Source organism: Saimiri boliviensis, chromosome 8 (assembly GCF_048565385.1).
Source record: "Saimiri boliviensis isolate mSaiBol1 chromosome 8, mSaiBol1.pri, whole genome shotgun sequence".
Classification (NCBI taxonomy): Eukaryota; Metazoa; Chordata; class Mammalia; order Primates; family Cebidae; genus Saimiri; species Saimiri boliviensis.
In genome coordinates this window covers 63,946,201-63,964,018 of record NC_133456.1, presented here as the reverse complement: position 1 = coordinate 63,964,018, position 17,818 = coordinate 63,946,201, and positions in this window count along the sequence as shown.

Below are 17,818 nucleotides of genomic sequence, written 5' to 3'. Positions count from 1 at the left end.
TTGAACTGGGATTTGAGTATGCAGAGTTGGTTCCTAACACACACCAGAGAGACCTGCCTGGCAGATGAGGAGAATCTGAGTTTCCCAAAGAACAATTTGCCTTCCTGAAGCATGGAAGAAGCAAATGTCCTCATCGATGTGGACCAGGAAAAAAGAATCACTGTAAGAGCCTTCCTTCCGTAAGGACTTCCTGGAGCCCACAAGAAGTGTGGTCTGCCAGAAACCAGATTCTAAGGGGCTGATCATATCCACAGTGGGTTATGCTTTTATTAAAGACATTTATAAGAGTGCTGAAGAACTTACAAAATTACTCAGAAAATAGAGAATTAGTTTTGGACATTTGACATTCTAAGAAATCTCCAAAGCAAATGGTAGCTATACCAGCCTGGTAAGGAATTTTTTGAACCTGACTTCTCTCCTTCTTCTGCTGCCCTAGGGAAACTAGAGGCAGCACAGGGAACCAGACAGTGGATATAAAAGATAAGGTGAAGAAACTACAAAAGAGCTGGTGAGACTTTCCCCAACCCCCTACTCCAACCCCACGTCAGATTCGTAAGCCCAAAGCAGGTCTGAATTGAAGGAGGGAAGTTTTAAGTTGGATGAGAGTCTGGGATATTTATATGAGATGGGTCAGAAAATGTGTGAGAGTAACCTGAGACTTCATCTAAGAGGTGGAAAAGCACACTTTCATCAGAATTGGTGAGCAGATACCATAGTGAGAACAAATAAGCTTACTTTCTACTTGATTTCTATAGATTATGGTTTGCTCAACTAGCTGACACAAGTGACACAAATATTTATTTTCATTTTGATTCTTAAAATGATAGCAAAATTACATCTATAAAATATCTAACAGAAATGTTAATAGTGATATTAAATTTGATTAACACCTACATTGTACACAGAGAAAAACTGTGATGCTCTAAAATCTCATAGTATTCACTCTGTGCTTTTTGCCATCGTCGTACTAATAGAAAATGACCAATTTTTCTTTCTTCCTTTGGAGCATTTAATCTGTCTTCTACAATATCTTCAGTGAGCATGTGTTACTTGTATAATTAGCAAATAAAATAAAATTAAAAAGAATATCACGCTATAACAAAGAAGATGAGATTAAGCAAGTTAAATTAATAGAGGGAACATTGATATCCATCATGTTATTAACCAGAACAATGACCAACAGATTGTAATCCATCATTAGAAGAAATAATTCATATTTATAATTTTAAAAAACCCTGAGGCCACTGGTAGATCTTGAAGTGCCTTCCAATCATTGAATGTAGATTGATTTACAAAGCGAATTATTTGAAAGCCAGTCTAGTTTTCATATCCAAGATAAAAACGTAAGGCTGCCTGATTTACCAGAAGACCCCATAGCTTACCCTGGAAAATCACAGAAAACAGTGTATCTTCTCTTAAGTCCTAGTATTTACAAAAAGCATTTTATAATCAGAAAGCAGGCTTGTAATACTGAGAGTCCTCCTTAATTCTCTATTCTCAGAAATTCCATTGATCATTTTGGCTACCAAACTTTCTTATTTGGACATCCCTTTTATACAGAGACATCTTATTTGGACATCCCTTTTATACAGAGACATCAAGAATTTCTGCTAATTAATTTTCTTCTTCTATAATAATTAAGGACCTTTAAAAGTCATGATCTTCTCTTTTTTTTAATTAGAGGTGATGATTAGAAAATATTTTATATTACACAGCACTTTGCCTCTAACTGATTACGTTTTTCCTTCCTTTAATTAATTTTTATGCAGTGATAAAGCATTTTTGCCTTTGGGCCCTTAGAAATGTTTGTGTCCACATAAAAACACACATGTGTGTATAAGTGCTACTATTTCACTGACTTTGCCCCAAGAACAGTCTTGAGAAGAGAAGCAAATAAAATACTTGTTGTACATGATTGTCACCATATCTTGTTTGCTTGTTTGATCTGGTCTGAGGTGTGCCTTTAGCACTGTTTTCATTACTTTGTCTTGAAGCCCTAAGCATTTGAGGGGTAAGTGTTTATATGGCATTTCTAACCTCTTCCACCGTGTTTTCATCCCCAAACTATTAAAAACAGTTCACCATTTTATGCTTAGGCTTACAATTTGGGGCTTTGAAATAACTATAGAACCCAATTCACACTTTGATGACCCCTTGTAGCTCTTCCCTGTCCTAATGAGAGATGCTGAGTTTGGGGTGCCTAAACTACCACCTAGAGCAATATTTCCCTCTCTCTGCATCTTCTTTCTCCTCTTCATCAGAGATCTTGGAGACTTCACCTATAGAATTTCAGATTGTATGTCTCAGGGCTCTCCCAATCCCACCACTATTAGGAAGAGCTGTTTGTTTTGGCTTCTTGAGATGGGTCATTATCTGTACAGTGGCCTGAATGTGAGAAGAAAACAAATGCCTATGCAATAATCACCACCGTCAATGGAAAGACAGCAGTTTCCCTCCCCTCTCTGTCCTATAGAAGCACTGATTTCTCCTTCTGTACACTTTTGCACTTTATTTTATTCACCCTTGTATTGCCACATGTATGTCTTATTTACGTGTGCTTTGTCATTCTATATAAATTTCTCAGAGGAAGTACTTACGTTGCATAGCTGTTGACTTCTGTGGAGGTCAGGAAGCATTTGCTCAACAAACCTGACTGAATCAAGTTTAATAGTCCAAAGCACAGGATTGGAAAGCAAAAATCTTTTCCAATGAATATGATTACTGTACAAGTTGCTATACTCTATTCTCTTCATTTGAGAAATGATCTGAATATTTTTAGTATTATTTTTTAATTTTTTTAATTTGCAAAACTCGAATCTTTGAATCATACAGTCTGTGGTCTTCAAACCAAGTTTGGTCTTCAAATGAGCAGCATCAGCATCACCTGGGAGTTTGTTAGAGATAAAAATTGTTGAACCCCTCTCCAGACCTACTAAATGCAATGTGTATTTTAATGTATGTATATCCAGGTGGCTTTCACATGCATCAGTTTGTGAAGAAATGTGTAAAATACACGGCCAATGTTTTCCACCACCACCATCTCTACCAGTACCTTCACTGGTACCACCACAGTCACCACTATCATCACCAACACCACCATGACCAGCAACACCATCAACACCACCACCACTATCTCCTATTATATTTTGAGTATAAACACATGCCAGAAACTGCACTAAGCTTTTCATATGTGTATTAGTCTGTTCTTACACTGCTGATAAAGACATAGCTGAGATTGGGTAGTTTTATAAAGGAAAGAGATTTAATGGACTTATGGTTCCACATGACTGGGGAAGCCTCACTATCATGGGGGAAGACAAAGGAAGTGCAAAGGGCTCATGGTAGCAGGCAAGAGAGAGCAGGTGTGGGGTAACTTCCCCTTATAAAGCCATCAGACTTGTGAAACTTACTATCACAAGAGCAGCATGGGAAAGACCTGGCCCCGTGATTCAATTACTTCCCACCAGGTACCTCCCCCAACACATGAGGATTATGACAATTTAAGATGAGATTTGGGTGGGGACACAGAGCCAAACCATATCAATATGCATTATTCTATTTGGCACACAAGCACTCTATTTGGCAAATAATACTTTATTCCCATTTCACATAACAAGATACAACAGCTCATAAGTGGAGGATCTGAGTCTCAAATACAGTTCTGTTTGGACTTGAAAATCTCTGCATTCCAATGTCTTTCATTTCAAGTGAGAATTTATATCAATTGCAGAGATGGATCATTTTGAATGGAAAACCATCTAATTGACAGAAAAAAAGTTTCACTTGAATAAAAAAGCTTTTCCTGCTGTATAATGGTCTGATTCGTTGCTGTTAAAATTAACTTTAAATTTTTTTAATTACTTGTGCTCTTTGAGTATTTATCTCCAAGACCAGTTCTGCAATTAGCCTTCAGTTGTTATTTTGAGAAAAGGAAACACTAAAGAGTTTATAAATTATAAATAATCACAATCTTTAATCATGTTGAACCTCTCAGCTTTCATTTCTTCCTTTTACAGGTTGGTGCAAAAGTAATTGTGGTTTGGGCCATTACCAGAAATTGAGTACATTAAAATTACCATTAATGGCCAAAATCACAATTACCTTTGTACCAACATAATACTTATGAAATTTATTTTTTAAAAAGGGAGGGAACAAATGCTATGTCCTCACATGGCAGAAAGCAGAACGGCAAAAGGGGGTAAAGGGGGGCTAGCTAGTTCTTTGCTGCTCTTTCATAAGGCATTAATTTCACCTATGACAATGGAGCCTGCATGGCCGGATTACCTCCTAAAGACCCTGTCTCTTTATATACTGTTACACAGGGGATTAAATTTGAACATGAATTTTTCGAGGGCACAAAAACATGAAAACCATAGTCGTAACTAAGTACCATTTTAATTGCAAGATTCTATAATATGATCACTATTTTCTTGGTTGATGTCATTTTGTATTCCCTAACTAGCAAGAGCTAAAAAGTTTCCAGTTCATCTCAAGTCTACTCAAATTCATAATCCTCTTCCAGATATTGACTCCAGCAACTAATCTGGTGTCCCATTACTCTAGATTTTCATAATCTCTTGTAGTAATCTCTAAAATGATCTTTCTGACATTGCACACACCCAATCCATGATTTCCAATGCCTCCAACTCTGTCCTTACCCAACACATATGACATTATATTCCAATTTAAACATTGTTTATGGTTCTCCATTGCCTGTATTAGTAATAGCTAATGCTTTCCCCATCCTAATGTAATACTGCACAGGGCTAAATGTCTGTGTGCATTAGGTCATTTACCCAATCAGCATTCAAACAAGGTAAGAAGTGCTATCATATCTACATTACCAATGAATTTCTGAGAGACCCAATAATTTGCTTAAGACCACAGAGATATTAAATGTGGGCCCAGGGTCTCAAACTCAATTTTGCCATATTTCAGATTCCCACACCTGTAGTTCCCATGCCTTATTGTCTGCAGAATAGATAGCAGGTCACTTATCCTGTTATCTAATACTCTCCATGCTATGACTTGATGCTGTCCTCCCAGCTGTGTCTTCTACAATACTCCTACAATATAGAGCTCAACATTTCACTGTCTTTGGACATCCTTTAGACTTTATTATGTCTGTGATTTATTTATGTTATTCCTTCACCTCTATTGCCCATCTCCCCTTTTATGCGTGTTCAAATTGCCCACAGTTCTTGGATGCCAACACCTGTATTATATTTTCTGTAATTTTTAAGTTAAAATGAAGTTCCCCCTCTTTCATATCCTAATAGAACTTTTTTCTTGCAACCCATGTAGTTTTAATTACAGGTGGATTTGCCATGTAAGGTTCTTGAAAGCACAGTGCCCAGTAAATACCTCTTAAGTAAAATTGTGTACATACTTATTCTCATTCCACCTTTAATTTATACCCTTAAAATGGATAAATATTGTTTAATAGTTAAAAATAATTTTTATAAGGTCCAGTTGCTCATGCCTGTAGTCCCAGCATTTTGGGAGGCCAAGGTGGGAGGATTGCTTGAGCCCAAGTTTGAGACCAGCCTGAGAAAAATAGTGAGACCTTTGTTGCTACAAAAATAAAAAAATTAGCCAGGCATGGTAGTGCATGTCTGTGGTCCCAGCTACTAGGGAGGCTGAGGTGGGATAATCATTTTTGTCCAGGAGTTCGAGGCTACAGTGAGTCATGATTGCACCACTGCACTCCAGCATGGGTGAAAAAGTGAGACAAGACCTTATCTCAAGAAAAAAAGTGATTTTTAGTATGATATTGACCTGGATTATGTAAATTAGCAAATGAAAATCAAATCTAGTATTTTTACCTTATCTTTTGGGATCTTTCTTACATTAAACTAAAAATTGACTTTTAATTGAGCTACTATTATTATTTGTTGTTTTTACAGCCATGAAATTTTACTAAAAGAACTGTCCCCTCAGTGTGTAGGAATTTATTTCGTAGGTTCCCTCTTCTTAACCAGGAGGCTAAAAAGAAAATGTCAACACATAAAAATTAAAGAATGTACCTGTGAAGTCTGCCCAGATGTGGTACCTGATGGGGTACAAGAATCATGGGGATACTTTTCTGTTCTTTGTAACTTTATGAAAGCACAAAACCTTAGTTACTTTTGATTTATAATAGTGGCAAGGTCATCTTTATAATGAAAAAAAAAGAAGAAAAACAAGGTCTATATTTTCAGACCCTGAGATTCAATTTATCATGAAGATCAATGACAGTTTTATTCTCTAGAAAGATGAACTATTCTTTTTGCTATAAAATTATCACCTTTGTTCAGACCTTCTGTTGTTGTTAAAGTACTGTGAAGCTGGGGTTGTAATAGACTGCTTTAGCAATAGAAAAACATTACATTTGAACATTCGTTTGTATAGCTGTCTTCTCATTCCAAACAAAAGATAGTACATGAATCCACTGCTTGAGTTGCAAGGACTGAGTGAGAAGTCACTTAACTCATTAAGCTGGTAATGTGACTGGAAGATTGGGTGTTTTCTGAGAGCCATTTAGGGGATGAGAAGGCAACAGATAAGGCCAGAAATATTTGGAGGAGCGTTCACGGGGGCAAAATAGGATAAAAAGTAGAAGAGAAATCCTTGCTGACCTAAAGACATTATAGAGCAAAAAGAAGAAAGAAAATAAATTAAAGTTCTAAAGAGAGAGTGTACTAAGAATCAGACATTGTTTCTGAATTTAAGACTTCACAAACTAATTGAAGAATCAGGCATACAGACATTCTGTTGTTTATTCATTTATTAAAAATTTCCTGAATGTCTATGTACTATCTACCAGGAACCAGGATGGGTGCTGGGAAATAAAATAGACAAAAGCCCTGCCCTCACATCACCGTTAGTCTAAGGAGTTGGACAGGCACTATAAATTTCATCTCAATAAAAAAAAATCACCAGCAGGGCCAATTCTAGCAACTTGTCCCACATTTACATTAACTAGAATTTACATGATCAGAAGAGCAGGACTCCACTTCTTTCCTCTAGTAATTTTCTTTCCCAGAAGTCATGCCAAAGAATATAAGTGTAGCTTGGTCTTGTGCAAAGGTCAGTCCTAGCTCTCATGTGCTCTTGCTGAGTAGATCTGAAATTAAGACGTGACCACTGGATGCTGAAAGAGTCACAGTTGATGTCATTGTTTGTAGCCTCAAGCATTGGATATTGTTGCTACTGCTTCTCTTCCTCTCTATGTCACACATTGGTGAAATTATTGTTGATGGATTCTCACTGCTAAATGTTATGACTCCTAATATTAAAAATCACTTTAAAAATATTTTAAATCATTCACACAGACTTTCCTGTAGGATGACAGGGCTAGGAAGCAATCTCTCTGCAAACACCAACATTACTTTTCCATATAAAATAGTTTTCAGAGAGTTTAGTCCACTAGTCCTATGTCCTTCTACTTTGATTGTAAATTATTTTTTAAGGGCCTCTTGGTACTTTACTACTAGTAGATCATGGCCAGATCCATCCCTGTTGATCTGATCATTCAGTAATAAGGTCTCATAAGTTACTCGATCATCCCCCAATCCCAGAAGTCCTCTCTGCTCCTCTGTAATTTTGTCTAATGTCCACTCAACCCTAGGCAGCAATATCCACACTCCACATTACCAACAAATCTGTTAAAAGTGTGGTAACACATCTCTGTCTGCTTAGAGTCTACATCCTGATACGGGTTCACTCTGAACGTCCTGTCAAAAAATGATTAGGGTTAATTTTTGTATAGGGTATAAGGAAGGGGTCCAGTTTCCAGTTTTCCCAACACCATTTATTAAATAAGGAATCCTTTCCCCATTGTTTGTTTTGTCAGGTTTGTCAAATATCAGATGGTTGTAGATGTATGGTGTTATTTCTGTTCTGTTCTGTTCCATTGGTCTATATATCTGTTTTGGTACCAGTACCATGCTGTTTTGGTTACTGTCGCCTTATGGTATAGTTTGAAGTCAGGTAGCCTGATGCCTCCAGCTTTGTTCTTTTTGTTTAGGATTTTCTTGGCTATATGGGCTTTTTGTTGTTGTTGTTCCATATAAAATTTAAAGTAGTTTTTTTCTAATTCTGCAAAGAAAGTCAATGATAGCTTGATGGGAATAGCACTGAATCTATAAATTACTTTGGGCAGTATGGCCATTTTCACAGTATTTATTCTTCTTATCCATGAGCATGAAATTTAGGCTGTGGAGAAATAAGAATGCTTTTGCACTGTTGGTGAGAGTGTAAATTATTTCAATCATTGTGGAAGACAACATGGTGATTCCTCAGGAATCTAGAACCAGAAATACCATTTGACCCAGCAATCCCATTATACCATTACCGGGTATATACCCAAAGGATTATAAATCATTCTACTGTAAAGACACATGTATATGTATGTTTATTGCAGCACTATTTACAAAATCAAAGACTTGGAACCAACCCAAATGCCCATCAATGATAGACTGGTTAAGGAAAAAGTGGCTCATATACACCATGAAATACTATGCAGCCAGAAAAAAGAATGAGATCATGTCATTTGCAGGGACATGGACGAAGCTGGAATCCATAATTTTCAGCAAACTAACGCAGGAACAGGAAAACAAACACCGCATGTTCTCACTCATAAGTGGGGTTGAACAATGAGAACACATGGACACAGGGAGGGGAACACTATACACTGGGGCCTGTCAGAGGTTGGTGGGCAAGGGGAGGGATAGCATTAGGAGAAATATTGAATGCCTGAGGGGCTTAAAACCTAGATGATGGGGCGATAGATACAGCAAACCACCATGGCATATGTATATCTATGTAACAAATCTACAAGTTCTGCACATGTATCCCAGAACTTAAAGTAAAATAAAAATAAATAAGTAAAAATGATTAGGGTAAGTATCTATAGTACAACAATGAAAATATACACATGATGGAATATAATTAAGTATAAAATTTGCAGGGCTGACTGTATATCTCCTTGGTCCTCTTCTACACCTTCACCAAAAGGAGCTGTACTTTTTCTCACTCCACAAGTCACTATCACTGTCCTTCAAATAAAGGTTCAGTCTCTTATTCAGAAGGGAAGAATCATGTATGAGTCAGAGGAAGAAAAATGAGGAATGGTAGCCTATTCGGTACTTTCTTATGGCTCTTTCCTGATTGGTCCTAAGATTTTACATAATGTTGTATACTTGTAAACATAAAATAAGCCTCTAATAAATGTTTATTGAACTGAATAGAACATCACCAAAAAACACTAAGAGTATACAGATAATACATTAAAGTTCCACCATCCCATTAAATTTTATTAAATATTGTCACTTCTCCTGTAAAAGAAAAATAAAGCAAAGAGACAATTTAAATAATGCAAAAGAGGTAAATAATTAAACAATGCTGACAATGCCATTCAACAAGCACGTGGCCTAAAGTGAGTGGGAAATGAGAAAGATGTAAAACTGGTCTGCCTAAGCGTGATTTAATCTCTATGGAAATACATACTGCAGTAATCACATCACACTGAGTGTAAATGTGAGGGCTCACTGTATACACTGTTTATGCAATATGGCACTCCATATGAGCTGGGTACATAATCTTTAGCTGTTGCTCAAGGCCTATTTCGGTGTTGGAGGAAAACTGGCTTTGTTGGACTTGTTGAGAAATTTAATATCAGTTTACAATATGGTGACAAATTTTGCATCCATGATACTAAAAATACATAGAACAGAAATTCATTAAGCCATGGTGCCAAGCCCTCTAATGACCACAGTGTAGAGAAATGAAGTAAAAGCTAATATAGTAATTTGACCATATATGATTTTCACCTACCTGATATCTTTAGACTAACACCCAGGGAGATGCAACTTCATCATATCTATGAAATTATTCTAAATCTAAGCTTTGGAAATATATTTTTCACCTATCTCATATCTTTAGACTAACACCCAGAAAGATGCAACTCCATCATATTTATGAAATTATTCCAAATCTAAGCTTTGGAACTATGCACTTACTAACATATGCCTTATTTTTATTATGATTGGATTTAAAATACACATGTCATAGCTGTGTCACCTTGAACTAGTCATATAAATTCTGTTTCCTCATCAGTAAAACAAAAAGGCCATGCTTTTTGAACACTCATATTTCTTCCAGTAGTATTATTCTCATTACGAATACATTAAATTCCATTCTATATGCAGAATAATATAATTGGGAGATGATTGGTTGAAGCTTCATTATAAAAATCAGAGCTAGGAAGCCATTTCTGTGACATGGAGAACAGTCAGACAGAATTAGGTGTATAAGCTTGGTGAGTAACTATTAACATTAATACTAATGAGATTCTATTTTTAGAAGTTGTCCCTTGACAGCAATTCTTAAATAAAAAGATAGGACTAATGTCTCAGACACAATTCAGTACACAGCCAGCAAATGAAGAAATACCTTTGTTAAATTACCTTTGAGTCAAAAACCTGTAGTCTGTGAGATTACCTCTTATAATCATTTTTTTATTAAAAATCCAGCTGCTGTTTATGAACAAGTGTTTAATTTGAGGTCTTGTTAGAAAAATAACTATTTAAAACAGTTTTATATACTTGAATAATTTATTGGGCACATTTGAAATTCCTTTCACAATAAATGCAAGAGGAAAATAAAACAAAAGTATGATTTCTGATTTCTCTCTAGAAGTACCGGGAACTTAACCCTACCAGTCCCATAGTGAAATGATGAAACCATTCTTTAGTTATACATATTCTGCTACTCTCTAAGACATTTGCTAAAAAGTCTATTTATCTTGAACACATTAATGTATATACTGATAGAGGTGTTTCAAATTATATTTTCATTATAAACGTTTAAGTTTTTAGTCACACTTTCATAAAGCAAAAAATAATAATAAAATTAAATTAAATTAAAAAGTTTAAAAGTTTAAGTTTTTATCCAGGTTTCAGCATTGCCTATACTTAGGAGGAATGACTGTCAGTCATGGAGGGAAAATACCATCCCCTGTTGAACTCCTTGCAAGAAATTTCTAGTAGTCATTTGTTTTGCTCTCAGAAAGCATACCTAGTCACATTTTAATAGTCCCTATGACCTCTTTCTATATGACAGCTGTGAAAGAAAATATTGAAATACAGAAATTTGTCAGTTAATTGAAAGCAGCAGAACTAAAATTTCAAATTTAAGTTATGTGAAATTAGAGTTCAGATTATTCATAAGCAATCAGATAATGCTTTGATATCTTGACCTAGGTGGTTTTTGTTTCCAATATTTATTGCTATTTCATGGCTTTTCCCATTTAGGCCCTAGCTTAATTGTTTTATATTCAAGATCTCAGGAAAGAATAAAAAGGATGACTCAAAAGAACACAAAATGATCAACTTTTGGCTTTTGGCTTTCAAGAAAGCATAATCATGTCATGAGAAAAGATGAGTGCTTTATGAAACAAGACTTTCTGACCTTTGGTCCTTCTCCCTAAACCCCATTACATTAATAAAACCAAGGGTGGCTAAAACAGGAGAATTCGTGGGGGAAAAGAATGTGGATATGGGCAGGCTTCAAGAAGGTCCCCTGAACCCTTGGCTGAGGCCCAAGCTGGGGACAATAGAAAATCTAGAACAGCATGTTCTCATTCATGAGTGGGAGCTGAGCAATGAGAACACATGGACACAGAGAGGGAACAACACATACTGGGACCTGTCGGGGGAGCGAGGGGAGGGAGAACATCAGGATAAATAGCTAATACATGCAGGACTTAATACATAGGTGATGGATTCATAGGTGCAGCAAACCACCATGGTACAATTTTGCCAATGTGACAAACCTGTACATCCTGCACATGTGTTCAATAACTTAAAATAAAATAAAACCCAGAACAGAAAGGAAGGGCCTTGTCCCAGGTGTAGCAGATTCTCCTTGGTTACCCTCAACAAATACACTATATCCATCTTCTCTCTCTCTCTTTTTTAGTAATAGAGATTGTAAAGTTTAATTGCCACAAAGCCTTCCAGTCAAAGGACTGTATTTCCTGGCATTCTATGCAGCTGGCTTTGTTCATGTGACTAAGTATGGCCTTTCTTTCCTCTCCCTCATGACTAAAACAAAAAAGAATTGTGAAAACTGGACTGTGAGACGAAGCTACAGCATGAGGATAGCAGAGCAACCACAAGGTAAATGATGTCTGGATAATGACACATTTAAAGCACTGCATCACCTTAAAACACCATGTCAGCACATACCCACTTTCCAGTATTTTCACATGAGGGAGAGAAATGAACATCTACCATATTCAAGTGACATTATTTGATGTCTCATAAAACAGCTCAACTACTATCCTAATACACTAGCTGAAGCCAAAAGATGGCCAGATATTTTTTTCCTACCCAGCACAGTGTCAATATAGAATTTTTTTCTGTGAGATATCTCTAAGCAGATAGGACTGAGACCTCCTAAGAGAGTTTCAATGGCCACCAGAGTCTGGAAGGGCTGGGGAACATAGGAACACAGGTCCCCAGTACTCAGAGTAGTACAGGAATGGAAAATGGTCTACCAGGTGCCCCCAGATGACAGCAAGCAGAAGGATCAGAAACTGGCAGTTAGAAACAAGTAGGAATTGTGGTCGCCACATGGACTAACGGCCAAAGTCCAGATGGAAATGACAACCTATTAGCAAATGCCAGTGTTGAGAGCTAATAATAACCCAAACGAGCTTGTGCCAACTCCTACTCTAAGTTAATACGCTCTGACATTATAGACACCCACTGGAATTTAGATACAAACCTAGAAAGGGAGGAAATAGGGAACCCCTGAATTCATTGAAATTAATATTTTTACCACTTAGAAAACTAGAATCTTGTAATAGACATTAAATTCTAAAACACTCGAGTTCTAAAAACTAAAATTGTTACCAGTTCTCAGATTTGTTGTTTTGTGGCCTGTGGCTTTACTTGATACCAAAACAATTGGTAGGTGGTGGAGGACAGTGGAGTTAAAAGTTATTAAATAATAACCAGTTTCTAGATTATTCATCATATTCATTCATTTACCAGCCCTGACATAATGTGTAGCACATAGTGAGTACTCAAATATTTCTAAATATCTGTTGAATTATTCTATTTCACTGACTGTGGCATTATATGAATAAACTTTCCTGAATAAATTATTATAGGTAAAACTTAAAATTGTCCTCCTCCTCTTTTAAATGTGAAAAAACTGCCTAAAGTTCCTATAAACATTCCCTAATCTATACACCAAATAATTCCTTGAATATATATATTTGATACTAGAATTTTTTTGTAATAGCCTACTAAATTTAGTGGCAATTTTGGGTAACATTTTTCTTTTCAAAGCTATTTGAGTGGTATTTTAAAGGTAACAAAACATTTAATATGGCACTGTCCACAGGTAACCTTCCAATTTCCCTTTTTGACCTCACAACCCATTGCATATTGTATTAGTTATTTATCTAACACGTTTTTTAGCATTCATTATATACCATGTGCTGGATGATCACTGCAAAGACAGCAAAGAACAAACCCATTGAGGCTCTTGCAAATTCAATAACAAAGGAAAGTATTAAACAGAATAAATAACTCTTTAAGATGGGGTCTGATAGTTGAATTACATTTACCAGGCCAATGGGGTAAAAGATGAGAAGAGGGGAAGGGAATATATTCTAAAAAGGAGAACACATTTGAAGTCTTAGGTAGAGGAAACTATAATTTCAGTGTGGCTGTATCATAGAAGGAGAAAGAAAGAGCAAATGAAAAATGAAACTGTACACACAAGTGCATATATCAGGAGCCATAAATCCCTAGAAAGAACCTATGGGGAAAAGCCCATGTTCCTAAAAACTGTTCTAGAAAAGTAGAGTCCTGCAATCACAAGTCAAATGCTTGCAAACTTGAAACCCCTTGAGGTGCCTGAGCTGAAGTCAATTGTTTTTCTTTCCACCTCTCAGGAGAAACTATCAAGAGATCCAGAGGGAAGAGTGACCAGCAGATTTGACCACTTTTATGATTATATATTTTAACAATTATTTAGAACCTTGACATATACTTTAGATTAATTTTATTGATTTTTCACAAGATTTACAGTTTATAGATTTTTTAAAGAAAGTTTTCCCTATTCCTATTGCCAGTCCTCAATATGAGCCTGGAAATCTTTTCAGAAAGGAGATCATCAGTTGAGACAAACAGAAAGGAAAATTGATTTGCCTTCCATCCCTCACACTGTTTTATTCCAGAAATGGGAAAAGGGAATGCTTGAATAAGCGATGATTGTTGGATTCAAAATTCTTAAATTAGAAAAGCCAATTCAGTTCGTTAATAGATCATTTTTACCTTCCCAAACCAATGGAATTTAAGATAATTCAAATATATCAAGAGATAAAAAACTTATGAGTGTTCAAGGAAATCAGAGTATGCTTTAGGGAAAAAGTCATATTCCTCACACTCTAGACACTAACTCATTGTGGCAGGATTGCAACCAGATTCCGCTGATGACTCTTGGAGAAGAAACACCAATTAAACAGACCATGACAGAAGGAATCTGAACTTATAAAACAATCACATCACACAATATCCCCTTAAAATTGCTAAACCAGAAGGCAGTGCATCCTGCAAAGGTTGAATTTAAACCCCAGTTCGAGCAGAATTAAGGGCTGTAATGACTACTCCTCAAGAAGACAGACCAGAAAAATTAGTATGGAATTCCAAAGTTTGTAAGATATTTACTATCCTAAAATACTATATCTGAACCAACTAGCACACTAAGTTGTAAGCATTCAAGGCTTAGAAAATAATTGAAAATAGGAAGACAGAAAAGAACAGAATAATATTTAAATTTCCCAACTGTCCACATTTCAAAAACTGGCCATGAAAAGGGCAAGAAAAATAGAAAATACACTGCATGAGACCCAAAAGCCTTTCCCTTAAAAGAAGATTGTTCAAACATTCAAAGCTATAAACAAAAATAAAGTTTGAGTAAATAGGAGACTTTAAAAATTGATTTCAGGTAACTTTTAAGCAATATTCTGGGAGTACACTCAACAGTGGAAATCAGTAGATCCTATTCTGTCTTTTGTAATGGACTCAAATTTGAAATGGGGACTTGGTCAGAAAAATAATTACAGTAGGATGTCACCAGTTTAGAAGATCTGCAACTTGTGACTGAGTATTTTCAAAAAGTTCTAGAAAGTAAATCAGCTAGAAATAAAAACAAATATCTGATTCTCAGATAAAGCATCTGACCACCAAGATAAAAACAAGAGCCAAAAAAACTATTCACTAAGAAGTAAGAACCTGTAAATGAGGACACCTACAGATATTGCAAACAAAAGTGTTATTGGAAGGCCCAAGTCACTTAATGGTTGAGAAACAAAAAGACAACTGTACAAATCTGTTGAGAGACATCACTCCAAGAAAACTATTGGAAGCTGCCAATTCCTGTCCTTTCATAAACCTTCAGAGGGGAATCCTTTACAAACATAAATGAACAACAAAACACTTTTCTTGTTGATCAGTAATATTCCACATACCATCAGTCCCACTAAAGAAGCAGATATCATCCTTTAGAGCACTAAAACTACTAAAATGGTGGGATTTTCTAGCAATCTTAAAGCTTTTCCAATGTTTCAACTTAAAATTGTTACTTCAAAACCAATATTGGAAAAACTCTCCTTTCTTTCCTGACCCAATTTTTACAAATTTAATAAGTAAAGATCTACTTTGCCAGTGGAACTGCCAGATAAAACATACTACAAAAGTATTAATTTTAGAAATTTCAGGAAAGTATCCTGCACACAATGAAATTGTGGCTCATATGCATATTAATATACCTTTATTATATATTATTCAAAAAAATCTTAGAATTTAGCTGTGGTTCCAGAAACACTATGGACAAAAGATTATTCATACTTAGGCAAAAATAGCTAGAACAGAACCTAAAGTTTCCAGATTGTTTGTTCTCAACCTTTACCTGAATTTTCTCAATGGCTTCTTAAAGCTGAATCCAATGAAGACCTTAAATCAACTGTGACCCTTACCTGGGACATTCCAATTTACCTATGAAATGATTGAAAAAGACATTTTACTGGTGTAGTTATATGAAAATTATGTAAGGCCTTGCCCCTAACTCAAAGTCTTCACTGTCTTTGTTATTCTCAATACTCTGAAAAAGCATAAAAAACAAGTAAAACACTAAAACTGAAATTACCCAACCAATCAAATGCCTTCGAGCACCCATGATCGTATATCCTACTCTAAGTTCTTTTCATCCTATCTCCTTTTCCCTTCAGGATCTCATATATTCTCTTCTCACTGCCAGACACATGTGCTAAGGGATAATGTCACCTATACTTGACTCTAATCTTTTTTTTTTTTTTTTTTTTTTTTTTTTTTTTTTTTTTTTGAGATGGGGTCTTGCTCTGTCACCAGGCTGGAGTGCAGTGGCATGATCTCAGCTCATTGCGACCTCTGTCTCCCAGATTCAAGCGATTCTCCTGCCTCAGCCTCCTGACTAGCTGGGACTAGAGGCACATACTACCACACCTATCTAATTTTTGTATTTTAGTAGAGAGGGGGTTTCACCATGGCCAGAATGATCTTAATCTCCTGACCTTGTGATCCACCCACCTTGGCCTCCCAAAGTTCTGGGATTACAGGTGTGAGCCACTTCAGACTCCAATCTTTTACAAGCTCAATATTATCAATATTATCATAATCATAAATTATAATATTATCAATATTATAAAAAAACTAACCCTATATACTCAGTCCTATCATTAACAGGTGCAGGCTATCTTTCCTCACCAATCACCTAATCTGTTTCACAACCTAAAAGCAAGTGAGCTAGTGTACTGGGAAAGAGTGATGTACATTCATGATCTCATACAAATCTTGCAGCAACTCTTTGAACTAGATATTATTATCTCCATATGACAAAAGAGAAAACTTTTGGTTAATTAATTTGCCCAAGCTCTGATGTCTTGAACCCAGGGGGTACAAAAAACCTTAATCACTTAGAAAAATGATGTATGCAAGGATTTGGGCAGATTAATTGAAACCAATTACATCAACACTGGTTAGCTCTTCAAAAATGAAATTCAATTATGCTTGCTGCTATATTACATAGAACTATGGCCAAATTTATTAATAATTGCCAAAACTGTTTGGTGTTTGAAGTAGTTTTTTCTTCTCTCCTTCATAGATTTGGTCACATTGGTTCATTGTTGTTTTAATATGTGTGCAAAGAACAGGGATCAGTCTTAAAGCTAATGACAAGAGAACACAAATCCAGCTGTCATGCAAGGACCTGACCAAAAACAATGTTGATTTATGAGAATGGAGTGATTAGTAAAAGAATGATCAGGTTTTCAGAGTTCCAGACAGTTGCATCATTTTGTGGTAGTAATTATGAAACATGACCTGACTTCTTAAGTACACATGGGTAACTGTGATTGGGTGAAATCTCCTCCTCCAGAACTTTCTTCTATGTCTTCAAATATGTGACACCAACAGAAATGAACCTGGCAAATCAATGCATGGAGAATTGTCTCATAAATGTAGCTCTGCCCAGGTCATGCATATGCATATTGTTTTCTCATTAGCATGTACTGAAAGGAAAAGAGCATACAATAATAAAGGCACACTGGCCAATCTGTCAAGAAATGGAAATAATGAGGGCCTCGTAGCTTTTAAATTTCTTTAAATATATTTTTAGAAGGTAATTTCTGTTTATCTGTATTTTCACTGGTGTATGTGAAATAGCTCTCCTGGATTTGTTTTTGTTTTGCCATAGACATGACATGCATTTTCCTTAAGCCTGA